Here is a 16,202-nt window from a genome sequence, read left to right on the forward strand (position 1 = left end):
CGGCGGCGGCTACCCCGCCCGGGCTCCATTGTTGCGGCGGCGCGGCTCTGCCGGTTGCTGGCTGCGCTCCTGTCGGGCCGGGCGCGAGCGCTGCGCGGCGGCGGACGGAGGTGAGCTGTGCGCGGGCGGACGGCCGGCGGGGGTCTCGGGGCCGCGCGGGGTCGGGAGCCAGGCGGCCGGGCGTGGCGGGTCCGAGCGGGCGCCGCCCTGAGCGCCGGCCGAACGGGACGGGGACGCGGACGGGCGCGGGTCGGGGACCGGCCGGGCATTGTCTCGGCCTCGGGTGGCTCCGCGCGTGGGGGTCCGGGCCGCGTCGCCAGAGGGGCGCTCAGTCCTCCCCGTGTGGCGGCTTTACGGCGCCTGTCACTGAGGGTGACTGCGTGGACGCGCGCCTGGGGCTCCCTCGGCCCCTCTGTGCTGTGGCCGGTTCACGGTGTGTCACCGAAGGGGACTCTGCGTGGGCCCGCGCGTGGGGGTCCCGGCCACTCTCCGAGTGGGAAGCTCGGGCCCTCCCGTGTGACTCGTCCCTGCGTGTTATTGGGGGTGGCTGCGTGGACCCTCACGCGAGGGGTCCGGGTCTCTGAGGGTGGGGGCTCTTTCCCGACCCCCGTGAGTGGTTCACTGCGTGTGTCACTGAGGGGCTCTGCCGTGCGCCCGCGGCTGTCCGGTGTGACCCGCAGATCCCCGCGGGCGCGGGCCGCCGCCGCGTGTCGTGTCGGAGGGCCTGGGGCGCACTGCCGACTCGCTCTTTGATTTGTCGCCTGTCGCCAGATGAGCAGAAGCGGGCAGCGGCGCGGTCCCGGGTCTGTAGCGCAGCGGCCGGGTCCCCGGGGAGCGCGTGGCTGTCACCGGGCCCGGGGACTGCGCGTCCGGCCGCGAGGCTCGGCCCGCCGGGAGCCGGCTCTGATTGGAAGCAGCGGAGCCCCTCGGCCCGGCCCTTCTTGATTTCTTCCGTTAGGACTGGGAAGAAAAAAAATGTGGAAGGCCAGGTTTAACTTTGTCGCTCCCGGCGCCCGCAGAGCGAGGAAACTCGCCCAAGGATTTGGCGGGCTGGAAAACGCGTTTGAAGCAGGAGAATCCACACCCAGGAGCGAGGCCAAGGCCGTTACAGTTAGAGGTCAGACTTTGCAGAGAGAGCTGGGGGAGGTCGGAGGATGGAACTCGGATCTCAGCTTGAGGGGAAGACCTGATGCCACCCTGCAGGCTCTGGATCTCTCAGCTGCTGAAGAAATGGAACCATTCACTGATTTACCCTTGCATCAGACTCTTAAAAAATACCTATTATGTCTCAGGGATGATTCTCATTTCTGGGGTACGCAAAATCCAACTATGGACAAGACAGCAGCAGCAGGCACAAGGAGTGCTAATGTCCAGCCTGCATTTTTTCTGAACAAGAGGTGGTGTATAATGAACAGGGATACGAGACAAGACTGTGCTAAGAACCGCAGCTGTTGCAATTATAACGTCCGAACTTAGCACACAGGCCCTTCGTTATTTGCTTTGTCTGCCTTGACCTGTCCCAGTCTTCCACCCTACCCCTTCCCCAACTCCCGTTATTCAGCTCCTGCTTACCCACTCTAATAATCTGGGTTTAGGTGGCACCTTCTCTCTGAAGGCTTCCCGGTCCTCCTTAAGTCCTATTCTGTGGGAGTTTATGGTCTTCAAAGACAGAGTGGGGTTGGGCAGTAAGTGGTTAACTAGCTCAGCTTGCAGAATGCTCTGGTAGAGATAGACACGGTATGTACCCGGAGCGGGGAGGAGGTGCAAGGCTAAATGAGAGGTCCTTTTCCTATACCATGAATCCACATATTTTATGTTATGTTAAATCTGCAATTCTTTGACTCTCTAAAGGGTTTTTAGGTTAATTTTTTCCTGTTACTTCCTAGTATTCGTTGCATAGTGTGGAGTACTTGATTAGAATTTATTGGTTCTAATTCTGCCTCTGGAATTAATATAATATACTGTTTGTTCCTGGAGCATACCTCTTGTGGGCTTCAGTTTCCTCACCTTTGGGGGTCTTAAACTAGATCATTTCTAAAAACTTTCTCATCCCTGAACCTTTACTTCTTTCAACTGAGTAAAGCAGAAGAAAGTTCTCTTCGTGGCACTGGTATATATAAGGGAGATCTTTGAAAATGTGGATTCTGAAGTGGAAGTTCTTTTTCTTCTTTCCTTTTTTTTCTTTTGAAAAAGGTTAATTGCACAGGTGTGTACTTTGTTTCAAAATTAAGGACACGTATCTGGGATGAGACCTTAAGCTACTTTTTGATGTTACTTTGCATATTCTTCATAATCATGCTTCACATGCAACATCTTCACTGTGTCAAATTGGTCTGTTTTTTTTTCTTTAGTGAAGTTGTTGGATGCAAATCTTTTTATTCAGGAGCATTTTGTTGATCTTTTAAGTGTGATGTGAAGTCTGCCAAATGTAGGCTTCTCTATGTCCCAATCTCTAACAGATTTTACTTTGAAGAATCTGAAATTAATGAATTTTGGGAGTGCCTTGAGTAGATGTACTTGGCTTTGTATAACAGTTTAACGCATAGTTTAAAATTACTACTTGCAAGAAGTCATATGTTAAATTACCTATACGTGTGCGCCAATTCTGAGGAATATAGTAATTAATTCTTTAAAATATTATTCCCCTTTCAAATTTATCTGTTTGGTAAGGTGGGAATTTGGTGTGCTTGAGTTTCTTAGAGCCATATGTCTCTGTAGAAAGTATACACAATTTTCTCCACTGGTCTTAGTTATTTGGATGATTATAGGGATTAAAAATAGATGATAGGCTATTTGGTCCAGAAGTGATGCTACAGAATTACAATTTTTACTGAACTAAGTAGGATTTTTGTCTTTATTTTGATTTGCATTCTTTTCTTTAAAAAAATAGTTCTTTGTTATATGGTCTGTGTGGTTTGTTTTGTTAAGGAATCTTATATTAGGAGGTGTCTCCAAAACTTCACTGGATTTAATGCGCTAACTGAAACTTAAATAGTTAATGCTTGTTCTGCATTGAGAGTATTTTTTATTTGTAGCAGGCTTGACTTTTATATGGATTAAATGTAAAAGGGTCTCTCATGGAAGGAGGTGCCTGGGGATGGAGAAGATAGATTTTGACTTCTCCACTTCTGCTCTTGCCTGGGGCCCAAACAAAGAGCTTTTTTGACCCCTCACTGAAGCATTCCTTGGTTTGGTGCCATTGGTGTGGTGTCCTAGAGCTTTGCTGTGGCTGCTTGGAGTGTTTTAAAGAACTGATGGTACTTCCCTCTGTTCAGATTATGATGAATATAAATCATCCTTTAAGTATTACTTGCCTGGAACTGGAAGTTCAAAGATGAATTTTTCTTAGACTAAGTCTAAGTCTTTGGTGTTGGCCCTCCCCACCTTCCCCAGCCCACCCCACATCACCTACAAAATGTTTTTTTCTTCTTATCCATTTCACAGTTCTTATTGTGTAGATGTCTGTTACTGCAGGCTGCCTCAAAACTTTTTTTGGATGTTGACAGGATGTAGGTATGAATACTTTATTAAAGATGATAAGCTCTAGTTTTTCTGGGCAGGGGACTTGAATTAGAAACATGGCCCTATTAACACTTTGGTTAAGTCCAAGTACTTCTCTGAACTTCAGTTCCCTCATCTGTAAAATGGAGTTAGTTGTTAGTAATGCCTGTTTTACCTAACTCAAAGATTGTCCTGAAGATCAAATGAAGTCATGAATGTAATAGAATTTTGTAAGTTGTAAAATATTGTGTTGCCAAGATTAAAAAAAAAATGCTCATTAAAAATGTAATGAATTTGGGTTTTTCTTTAAACTTCCAAATGCTTAATGTACAGAGGCTCCTTAATGTGTATGATAGGCAAGTTCATTTAGGATTGTTTTAATTGGCCATCTTTAATTGGCCAATACTGTTTGATATTTTAGCATTTTGGGGAAACATCAAATTCATGTTTCAGTTACTGCTGTTAATCTTTTCTATGCAAAATTATTGAATGTGCGTGATTTAGCCTTTAACAGTCTCCTCAGTTACTTAGATTCCCATGAACCTTCTTTTAGTGAAGCATAATTTCTTGACATTTCAATTCCTAAGTGACCTGTCTTGAGGAGGGGACAGGAAAGGACAGTCAGGAGTCAAGGTTGGCAAAATATTCACCTCTTGGCACTTGACATACCCAGCACTAGTGAGCAGCAAGCATTGGGGTGAACCTGACTGAGGCTTCCTTGGACCCTCCTCTCCTCAAGCCACTTCGGAAGTTGTTCGTGCAGATTTTCTCCCAACTGCTACCTGAATTCCTGCTTTTCTCTCTCTCCCTCCACCTCCTCCCCTTTTTTAAATTTAAAAAAAAAAAAATTGTATGTATGTGTGTGTCTGGTTGGTATGGGGATCCAAAAACTCTTGACCTTGGTATTATAACACCACCCTCTAACCAATCTCTTCACCAGCTTCTACCGAGTGCCTCTGATGTCCCAGACATTGGCAGTGGGAAGAATACAAAGGCTAATAAACCTGGCACTGGTTCTCATAGAATTTACATTTTATATGCAGATATTAAGTTTTACTGTCATATATGGTTTCAACAAACATTTGTACAGATTTCCTGTGATGTGCCGAAGCACTGTGCTGGGACATGGTAACTCATATGTGAAGAGTTGGGGGTTCACCATCTAGAGGGAGAAGCAGCCCCAGACAGTGCAGCATAGTAAGTTCTGGGATATGTTCCTGTGGGGCATTTGGGGGCTGGTTTGGTGCTCAGAGACTGGCATTTAGTCTCCTGCATAGTACTTAGAGTTGATCAGTGAGACAGGTATTGGTAGGTTTATAAGTTAAAGAAAAGGCTATGAATCACCTGAAAGCTAACATTTGTAGGTATTCTGGTTAATTTATAATTCCCCAACTCTGCATTTATCAGAACAAGTATACTGTTGTTCTGGATGAAATATGGCCATCCCTGCCTTTTGATTTAAGGAAACCAGTAGACTTTTGTGAAATGTTGACAATGTGCCAGACACTGTTAGGTGTTTTTACGTAAATCACTGTGTTAGTTTCCTTTTGCTGCTCTAACAAATTACCACAAATTTAGTAGCTTAAAACAACACAAACTCATCATCTCACAGTCTTGTAGGATTCTGACATGGGTCTTACTGGGCAAAAATCAGGTGTGGGCAGGGCGGCATTCCTTATGGGAGGCTCTGGGGAAGAATTGCTTCCAGGCTCATTCAGGTTGTTGGCTGAATATGGTTCTTTGCAGTTGTGGGACTGAAGTCCCTGTTCCCTTGCTGTTATTTGGGGGGTATCCTTAGCTAGAAGCCTTTTTCTGGTGCTGGCATGTGGCCCCCACAGCTCAGAACCAGCAAGGAGGTGGAACCTGCTCCAGCTCTCTGACCTCCCCTGTTGTGTTGCTCTTCTTCCACCTGGAGATCTGCTTTCACAGGCTTGTGTGATTAGATTATCCAGGATAATCTTGATAATCTCCTATTTAAGGTCTGCAGCAAAGTCCCTTTAGCCGTGTAATGTGACACAGTCACAGATTCCAGGGATTAGGGTGTGGACATCTTTGGGGACCATTCTTCTGCCTACCACAATTACCTGATCTGCTTACTACAATATCCTATGAGGTTGTTATTGTAGCCTCTGTTATCAAATACATAAACTGAGGCACTGAAAGTTTAAGCAAATTGGCAGGAACATTAAGATCCCTCTTAAATGACAAGATGATTTTGACTTGATGTTGAGCTGTTGGTGAGGTTTACAGCAGTGGAGACAGGTCAGTCAGAAATTGGCTAAATTTTATGCTTTAGGATATTTAAATGGCCTGTTCTGATTACAGAAGTTTTGCCAAGAAGTTCTTTATTTCTCTACTAGAAAAAACACCCATGTGGAGAACACGGGAGCTTACCTTTTCAAGGTTTATGTGAAGGACTCCTCACGGTGTGAAAAGTGCACAATGCCCTGTCCTTTTTTAAATGAAAACAGCTGAGTCAACCCAGCAGCAATTCATGTTCCTGGATTTTAGAGAATCTGATTGCTTCAAGGCTGAAGCAAAGCCCAGTGAACAAAGTTTGTACCTTTATTGATAGGAATTACGTGCATTTTGTGGTTGTAGGGAAAATATAGGAAAGTGGTCAGGGCCTCTCAGATGTTCAGAATCTTGCAGAGCATTTGATGTAAATATGCACGTGTGCCCAGGTGTTCATTGGTTATTGTCTAATTGAGCATGTGCACCCAGGTTTCCTGGGCTGTGGACTTAAGTATAAAGGACGAATAGCTCTGATCCGCCCGGCCCCCACCCTACCCCTGGGAGGGCCAGGGGGAGGCTGCTACTGCTGCTGGAGGTTGTTGCTGCCAGTGCCCCTGGGATGCCCCAAGAGGCCACCACTGCTGCTGCTACTGCTGTGTACTGAGCTCGTGCCTTCTGCCAACGGCTCCCAGGATCTTTCCCAGTTACCTAGGATGGACCTGTGTGTGAGGGGTCTGGTGACCCAGTCTGTACAATGGGTTTGAAGGGTCTGAGCTCTAGCCCTGACAGTACAAATGGAAACTTAGTGTAAATAAAATAATGAAACGTTTTAGCTTTAGTTATGAAATGCCTAGCCATACAATTAGTGTAGTCCTGTAGCTTGACAGTGGTCAAGGAAACAACTGATGGTAGTTACCAAGTATTTTAAGACCAACCAAGACCTCATTTGGTTACATAGGTGTTTTTGATAATTTTTTTATTAAAATTTTTTCTTATGCAGTAAATGACAAGCCCCAATTTGAAATAAATTTCCTGTTATAAACCAGAACCTATAATCCTAAGGTTTTTTAACCTGGCTTTTAGGAATTTATGAACTCCCTGAAACCCTGTACAAAAATTCTGTGTGTATGTGCCTATGTGTGTGTTTACTGGGGTGAGGATTTATAGTTTTCCATATGTTTTCAAAGTGGTTGAATTCCAAAAAGTGTAAGAACACACCACTTAATACTCATATGATATTCTTGGTGGTCAAGTATCAGATTTTGTTTAAAAATTAAATACCCATTTTTAACGAAATTATACAGACACATAGTTTTAAGAGTCAAAAGTTCTACAAGGCTTAGAATAAAAATAGCAATCACCTGCCTTACTCTTATCCGTCCTGATTCCTATTCCCCAGAAATCATCACTTTTAATGTTTTAGCTTTTTTCTAGACTGTGTGTGTGTGTGCGCGCACACACATGTGAGACATCCTACTGTAGAAGAGGACTTAGGTCACTTAACCTACCCCCCTTCCTGCCGCCTACTTCTTTCTCCCCCGTCCTCCCAGTAAAATTATTGTGATATAGTAAGAAATATATATTTGGTTTTTGTCCTTGTTTCCTCTGCCAGAGCTCATGAAACCCTTGTTATTTCCCTAGTGATAGGAGTGATAGGAACATCTTTCACTATAATATTTGTTCTTAGTCCCCAATTCTTGACACTAAGAGCTTCTAAGACCATTGGAATCTCTGGAATGATGAGTTTTTTGTATGATAATGAGATGACTGGTGTCTGGGGGCCCCTGGACAGCTTCACAATGGGGGCTGGTCACCAGAAAGATCAAGTACGATAAGGGGATTGGAAACTTCAGCCCACCTCCTGACCTGGGGGAGGGGAGAGAGGCTGGAGATTGAATTAATCACCAATGGCCAGAGATTTAATCAATCACACCTAGGTAATGAAACCTCCATAAAAATCTCTCAATGTGTTCGGAGAGTTTCTGGGTTGGTGAACACCTGGAGTGCTGGGAAGCTCCACACCCCACATACCTTCCTTGCCTGATGCAACTCTTCTATGTGGCTGTTCCTGAGTTGGAGCTTTTGTAATCAACTGGTAATAGAAGGCAACGTGTTTACCTGCATTTTGTAAGCTGTTTTAGCAGATTAATGAACCTGAGGAGGGGGTTGTGAGAACCTCCAATTGATAGCTGGTTGGTCATAAGTATGAGAGGCCTGGCACTTGCTAATAGCATCTGAAGGTGGGGGCAGTTTTGTGGGACTGAGTCCTTTACTTGTGGGATCTGAGGCTAACTCTAGGTAGAGTGCCAGAGTTGAATTGAATTGTAGGACACCCAGCTAGTGTCAGAGAATGGATTGGTATGGGGAAAAACCCACACATTTGGTGTCAGAAGTGTTCTGTGGGTGGAAATAGATCGTTGTAATTATTTTAAAAATTTTGGTCAAATAAATATTCACCAGCACTTATTATGATTGTGTAAATATTATTTACAGCTGGGATATTTACTCTATTTTGATCACTTTTCCCATGTCTGTTATTTGATAGTTTTTTCTTTCTCCTAGAGTTAAAAATTGTTTTGGTTTTCTTTGTATCTGTAATTTATTCATACCCTGTATTAGTCCGTTTCCATTGCTTATAACAAAATTCCTGGAACTGGGTACTTTGTAAGAAAATGAAATTTATTGCTTAGAGATTTGGAGGCTGGGAATCTAAAGTCCAGAGAACACATCTGGTGAGGGTCTTGGTGATGGCGACAGTGACCCAGGGGTCTCACATGGTGGTCCCATTCTCATGGCTCCACTAGGCATGGCGCTATCAGGGTTTCTTTGCTGCAACTCCAACCTCACATTTCTACTCAGCATTTCTCTAGCAAAGGCTCTGTGTGGTCACTCCGCCCCTGTGACAGATCTCTTCCTGGGTCCCCAGGCTTTTCTATACATCCTTTGAAATCAGGGTGGATGCTCCCTATCCTTCAGAGCTCTGGCATTCTGTGAGCTTGCAGACCTAATACCATGTGGATGCTGCCAAGACTTCTGGCTTGTATTTTCCAAAGCTTCAGGTCCAGCCACACCTGGGGCAAATTTAGCCACAGGTGGAGCAGCCAAAGCAGCCAGGGTGCTGGTGTGGGGACTAGCATTGGGAGGTTGCCTCGGGCAGCAAGCTAGTGGAGGGCACTTCAGGCCTCTTCCCAAGTCAATTCTGTCTCCCTAGGCCTCTGGGTTTGTAATGGAAGGGCTAGCTCTGCAGTGTCTTCAGGGCCTTTTACCCCTTCTCTTGGTAATCCCTTTCTTTTGTGCTAATCTTCTTAGCACCATTGCATTTTTCTCCTGAAAATGCTCTCCGCTTTTCTACCACATGGCCAAGTTGCAAGTTTTCCAAATCTTTATGCTCTGCTTCCCTTTTAATTATACATTCGGGCTTTATGTCATACCTTATCTGCCATAACTCAGTGTAGGTTGTTGCAAGTAACCATGCAGCTTCCTGAGTGTTTTGCTGCTTAGAAATTCCTTCTGCCAAATGCCCTTGAAGTTCCATCAGCACTTTGAAGTTCCACATTGCATAATACTTTGGAATGCAGCCAAGTTCCTTGCTGGTTCATAGCAAGGGTGATCTTTGCCCCAGTTTTCAATAAGTCCCTTTTTATTTACATTTGAGACCTCCTTAGAATGGTCTTTCTTGTCCATATTTCCATAAGCATTCTGGTCACCCCCATTTAACCACTATCTAAAACATTTCGGGCCGGCCCGTGGCTCACTCGGTAGAGTGCGGTGCTGATAACACCAAGGCCACGGGTTCGGATCCTATATAGGGATGGCCGGTTTGCTCACTGGCTGAGCGTGGTGCTGACAACACCAAGCCAAGGGTTGAGATCCCCTTACCGGTCATCTTTTTAAAAAAAAAATAAAACATTTCAAGTTTTCCCTGGTTTCCTTGTCTTCTAAACTTTCACCTCTTCAAGGACCCACCTTTCAATTATCATAATAGGATTTCACACCCTCAACAGTTACAGTGGGGATTAAGTTTTAGGGGACATTCAATCCAAGGCACCCCCCACTTCCCCAAGAAGTGTAAATCTCCTTTTGGTATATTGTACATGTCAGACAGTGTATCCATCTCATCCTTTTCTTGGGATAATTTGTCCTGGACCTCTTATTCTTCCTGCCGTGCCCTAGATTGGGTGCTTTCTAGGCCTGTTGGTCAGTTGACCTCTTAAGATTTTTTCTGTCATCCTGAGGATTCCTTTTGCTGTTGCAGGGAACCCTAAGCATTTTCTAATTGTTAAGCTTTCCCTTTTCCACTTGAGAAACTGTTTTGGAAACTCTGTGCTCCACTGTAGACTCTAGCCCCTGCCATTTACCCTACTTACTTCCTGGGCCCACCCTCTAGGAGATAACAGCAGTCTCACCCTGCCCCCCAGGGGCCAGAGACAAATTAGGCTCCTAAAGTGACCGGCGGACTGTGTCCCACAGTCAGCCAATCCGAATTAGCAGGACAGCATCCCTCATTTACATAAGAGGACCTGAATGGGAACCTGTGAGGGAAAAGGGTGGGAATTTAGGCTATAAAAAGGGGTCTTTTCCTTTCTTCTGTGAGACACTGGTCTAGGAGTTCTTACTCCCCAGTGCTCTCCTTGCTTGCAAGCAAAAAGAGGCGCTGTAACACTGAAAAAAGAGCTGAAACACTAGAATAAAGAGCCATAAAACTATAATACTGATGCCAGTCTTGGATTCCCCTATGCGTTCGCCCCACAACATTGCCTCTTTCCTGGGTTGGATTCCTCCTTTTTATGTTTTCTCTCTTATTTTGGTTGACCATATTCATGAGTAGCTTTCGAAAAAATAATTTTTGAGGTCTTATATAACGTTTGAATATTTTACTCTCACATTTAGTTGATAGTTTGGTTGAGTAAAGAATTCTGGGTTAGAAATAATTGTCCTGCAGAATTTTGAGGACACTGCCCAGTTGACTTCCAGCTTCCAATGTGAAGGTTGATATGTCCAAAGCCATTTCTTTGAATTTGATGAGTTTTCTTCTGTGTAATCTTTCATATTCTTTTTGTTGTTCCTGGTGTTTGGAAACCTCATGATGGTGATGTCATGGTGTGAGTCTTGTCTGCTTTTGTTGTTTGGGGAACTTGGTGGACCTGTCCCATCTGTAAACTCCTGTCCTCTATTCTGAGTGTGAGTTTCCCTAAATGTCTTCTGTTTTCTTCTGTTTCTCCATTTCTTTGTCTTTTTGTCTTCTTTTTGGGAGATTTCCTTTCTCTCTCTCTCTAAGCCCTCCTTTGAATTTTTTTATCAGTATGATATTTTTAATTTTAAGAACTCCTTTGTAGTTCCTAAAAATATGTATATTTTTAAAAAGTAACATCCTTTCTTGTTTCAAGGATGTGGCCAGATTTTTTTTTTTAAGCTCTTTTATTGTATTTATTTATCTTAATTGACAAATAAAAATTGCATACATTTATGATGTTACAACATGTTTTGAAATATGTATACATAGTGGAACATATGTATTACCTCATATACTCATCATATATTTGTGGTGAGAACACTTAAAATCTACTTTCTTGGCAATGTTCAAGTATTCATTACATTGTTGTTAATGATAGTCACCATGCTGTACAATAGATCTCCAGATTTAGTTTTATTGTGTTCTGTATCCTGGAGGAAAGCTTTGCTTTTTAATGGCTTTTTGGCTTGACTATCTAATAAAACCTGAAGCATGTGATAGTAATTTCATGACAGTACTATAGTTTGAAAGAAAAATTACCTTTCAATCCTTTATCCATTCACTAATACAGAAAAAAAGACAACTTTCAGTCCCTGGAGTTACTAAAACATGGCGTTTATATGACCTCAAAAACCTCAGTTTGAAACATTTCTTTTCCACCCATGGCCCATGGCCACATAGTAGCAAACTTTTGTCCTCTACTGTGTGTACTTAAGATTGTCCAGATGTCCAATGGGTTTTTGGGTGGTGTATTAGTCTGTTTATGATGCTTATAACAAAATACTTGGAACTGGGTAATTAATAAAGAAAATGAAATTTATGGCTTACAGTTTCTGAGGCTGGGAAGTCCAAAGTCCATCTGATGTTGGTGACAGTGACCCAGGGGTCTCACATTGCAAGATGGTGGAAGCAGAGAGAGAGCGTGAGACGACTCTCCTCTTCTTTTAAAGCCCTCAGAACCACACCCCTGACCTTTTAATCCATTCACTACTGCATGGTCCTATTATCTAATCACCTCTTCAAGGCTCCACCGTTCAGTTACCGTAATAGGATTTCTCACCCTCTTAACAGTCACAGTGGGGGTTAAGTTTCTAATACATAAAACTCAGGGGACACAATTCAAGCTTTAGTGAATTTTGGAGGACATAATTCAATCCACTACAGGTGGTGCTGCCATCATAAGTTCAGTGCGTGGAAAGCTTGGTTTCCTTTCACTTGACCTAGCACCCTTATTGCTGATTGTGGTTTGCAGTGTTGCAGGGGCAGCACTTGTTGAGGGGAGATGGGTAGCACTGAGGAAACTCCCCCTTTTGGGTCATTTTCTATCATAAAAATTATGAAGAAAAGGGAAAAGAAGTGATAATGATGAATTCTTGTTCTAGTCTTTAGATTATGTACAATGTGACAAACCAGAGTAACTTTCAGCCATTGTAGGCAGAGCTAGATTTGGGGACAGTCGTCTAGTGTTGACCTTTGTCAGAGGTAGTTCAGGGAAATGGCTTAGGAGTGGGACACAGTGCCTCTTAGGGAGAGTTTGATGAACAGAGATTTGTGACAGATGTCAAAAGAGGGAAGAAGACTATGACCAAAAATTGTTTTGGAGCTATAAATTTTGAGTAGCATTTGAAACCTGTAAAGAGTTTCTCCAAACATTTCTGGCATACTGATTCTCAGTGATGTTAGCTCCTAGATGTGGTTACACAAATCAAAGTGATAGGGCGAATCTTGAGGTTATATGGCATGTTTTCTTTTTTAAATCCCCTCTTCCCAATTAACTCAAATTTGTGTATTGGGAGGTCATAGGTTGCTTGAGATTTTTCTCCATGTGGGTTAGTTATTTGAATTTTCCTGTTCTCGAGGAGCAACTGTATTAGTCAGGGTTCTTCAGAGAGACAAAACTAATAAGATAAATACAAAGGTACTTGCAAAAGTTTGTGGAGAAATAGAATTAAAAAATCATATGAATCTTCCCATGAACTTTGTGAAGTAGCCTTGTGTGTGTATATAGATAGATACATAGACAGACAGATGAGAGGGATGTGTTAGGGAATTGGCTTATGTGACTATGGAGAGTGAGATGTCCCACAAAAGGCCATCTGCAAGCTGGAGACCCTGGGATGCCAGCAGTGTGGCTCAGTCCAAGTCTGAAAGCCCCAGAACCGGGGAAGCCAGTGGTATAATTTTCGGTCTTATGCTGAAGGCCTGAGAACCCGGGGTTGGGGGGAGGGTGCTGGTTTAAGTCCTGGAATCCCAAGGCTGGAGAGGCTGGAGAGCCTGTAGTCCTGGGGCAGGGGAAGAAGAGTGTCCCAGCTCCAGGAGAGAGAAGAGAGAGAGAGAGGTGGGCTGGTCTTCCCCACTCAGTCCCAGACTCACATGGCAGTCTCCTCTGGAAACACGAGAGTGAGAACACACACCCCCAGAAGTGATGCTTTACCAGTTCTCTAGTTTTTCTTAATCCAGTCAAGTTGACACGTGGAACCATCACGGGGACCCTCCAAGAAGCTCAGATGTGCTGTGTCTTTATGATAAGGGAGAATAAGTGGTTCAAAAAGATGGTTCAAGTGCTCGCTTCGGCAGCACATATACTAAAAAGATGGTTCAAGAAGACCATTATAATATTAATGTTAAGATTGAGGTCTTCTGGAGTTCTGTGTGATCCTCACCACCACTCTTGCCGTCTCTATTTGATGAGTGCCATGTCCCAGGCACTGTGCCAAGCACTTTACAGCTACTATCTCCTTTAATCTTTCCAGCGACTTTATGGGGTAGATAATGTCCTCATTTTGCAGGTGACAAAATGAGACTGACTCATTGAGTAACTTGCTCAAGGTCACATAGTAAGTGAAACTCAAATTCTGGCTCCAAAGCCTTTGATGAGCAGGCTACATGTCCTCTTTATTTGTTGTGCTTTTTGGTATCTCTAGGTCCTGACACCATGTTGACTGGTGTGCCCACGAACTGTTGAGTGGAGCTCTCTGTGGCCTGGCTGAGCACAGAGCTGGCGACTCCTGCTTGGTGTCCAGTCGCCGCTCCTGATGTTGCCCTGCAGGCTGCTCCATGTAGTACTTGGCAGTTCTTAAGTATCTTTGCTTTCCTCCCTGTTCATTCATTCCTTATTCAGTAGTTATTGAGTGCCTGCTCTGTGTGCAGGAGAATGAGCCAAAGGTCTGTCCCAGGCAGAGCTTTCAGGGACACACAGTGAGAGACATGTGAATTGAACTGACCCCCGGCTGTGACAATGTGGCCAGATAGGTATGAACAAAATGCTCCAGGACTGCCGAGGGAGAGCGTGTTTCTGAAAGGAGGAAGGGGACAGCACCACAGGGGAGGCGTATGTGAGTTGGACGTGATGGAGGAGTTAGGTTTCCATCGTGGAACTGAGCAGCTGAGGCATTCTCAGCTTTAGGAGGTTCCAGCCAGCCAGTCTCGCTTGCATGGCTTCTCCTGAATTCTCTTTATTCTTTATTGCAATGCAATGAGTTAGGAATACAGAAAGAGCAGTCACCTCTGTGTCATTAATGTCCTACAAACCTGTGGTTAGTTTTTGATATTTAGTAGATTGGGTCAGTCTGGGCAGTAAGAGAAGAGCGTGTGTGTCTGACCTGGTTGGACATGAGTCAGGTGTGGCACATGAGAGCCATCACTGCCTGTGCTGAGATAATCCAGCTGCACGTTTATTTGGAGAGGGTAAAGAAAGCTTCTGTACAGAGCATGGGAGGCATTTCACCTGAAAGGTGAGGCTAAAAATACTTAGTCTGTCCCGTGAATGAGATAACCTAACAGAACAAAAAAAGTTTTTGCTGATTCCTACTCTTTCTCCTCTGAAACCTAACCTTCCTTTGTGCACAGTGGAAGGCATTTCTGAAGCCTCTGCAACAGTGGTGATCAGTTATCTGCGGAGCCCTAGTGGTAGCATCTGGGTGCTATGGCAGAGATATGGGCCTTGGCCAGACCTGGATGGGCTTGCTGGTTTTGCCACTAGTTATTGACAATGTAGAATCTTGGGCAACTCGTTTGACTTTCTCTGCACCTCTTATATAAGATGGAAAACACTCTGCCATTGCAGAAGGGTAAACGGATGGAGTAAGGTAATGGATATTAAGCGCGTTGTATGGTGTGAGGCATATGGTGAGCACTGAATGGAATGGTAGGGATTAGCACTGATGATAGTAATAAGTTTAATTCAGGAAGAAAACTGGTGCAGTATTTCTCCAGCCTGGGTACTTGTGGCAGAATTGAATGAAAGAGCTTAGAAAAAGATGACTTGAGAAATAGACCTGCAGAGGAATGAAGCGGGATTTGTTATCATCAAATAAATTAAATTTGAACTGTTTATTTACAACCAGATACCTGCTTTATCTCAGGACTCACTGAGTCGTATAAAACAGAGAGCTTAGGACGGTGTGTTGGTGTGGTGCTGGTGGCAGTTTTAATACAGCTAAAGCTCTTGGTTGAAAAATTCATTGCTGCTATGTGAGGATCGCTGGTCTGTGAAGCAGAACTGGATCCAAGCTGTAGCTCTGTAACTCCATCTGTGATCTAGTTTGCAAGGGAAGGGATGGTTAACTAAAAACTTTTATTACATAAGGAAAGGATCAGAGTGTCTGCATTGATTTTTGTGTAGTATAGGTCATTAAAAATGACATCAGAAGGCCAGCCCGTGGCTCACTCGGTAGAGTGCGGTGCTGTTAACACCAAGGCCACGGGTTCGGATCCTATATATAGGGATGGCCGGTTTGCTCACTGGCTGAGCGTGGTGCTGACAACACCAAGCCAAGGGTTGAGATCCCCTTACCGGTCATCTTTTTAAAAAAAAAAAAAAAAAAAATGACATCAGAGCATTTAGACTGGAGGAAGACTTGATTTCTATAACTTTACCTTCTTAGACCAATCCCATCACGATTTGAAAGTTTTTGAGTTAAAATCACATTGTCCAGCTACCTGTTTGGGGGCAAACTTAAACACACACATTGGTTTAAATATTTCAGGTGATACAGAAATATATGTGTAGAATAAAAAGCTGAAATTTGCATCCCCCTCTCTCTAGAGGTAACTGTTATTAATAGTTAAGTATGTATTCCAAACTTTTTTTGTGTTATAAATACAATGTGAGTATATGTATATATTTAATACTAGCTAACCATTATTCATTTATTCAATATGTATTTATTGAACTCCCCCTGTGTGCCAGGCACATTGTCCTAAATGCTTTATATGTGGTAACTCATTTAAT

At 43.8% G+C, this 16,202-nt stretch overlaps 1 protein-coding gene across 3 annotated transcripts in view; it reads left to right on the forward strand.

The window, feature by feature from the left end:
• AFAP1 (actin filament associated protein 1) overlaps nt 1–16,202 on the forward strand; it is a 175,535-nt gene continuing 159,333 nt past the window's right edge. For all 3 annotated transcript variants that reach the window (XM_063108080.1, XM_063108081.1, XM_063108082.1), the window contains exon 1: nt 1–110. The gene's annotated coding sequence lies outside the window, so the exon portion shown is untranslated. The remainder of the gene's footprint in view (nt 111–16,202) is intronic.

The sequence above is a fragment of the Cynocephalus volans genome, chromosome 9 (genome assembly GCF_027409185.1).
Source record: "Cynocephalus volans isolate mCynVol1 chromosome 9, mCynVol1.pri, whole genome shotgun sequence".
Taxonomy (NCBI): domain Eukaryota; kingdom Metazoa; phylum Chordata; class Mammalia; order Dermoptera; family Cynocephalidae; genus Cynocephalus; species Cynocephalus volans.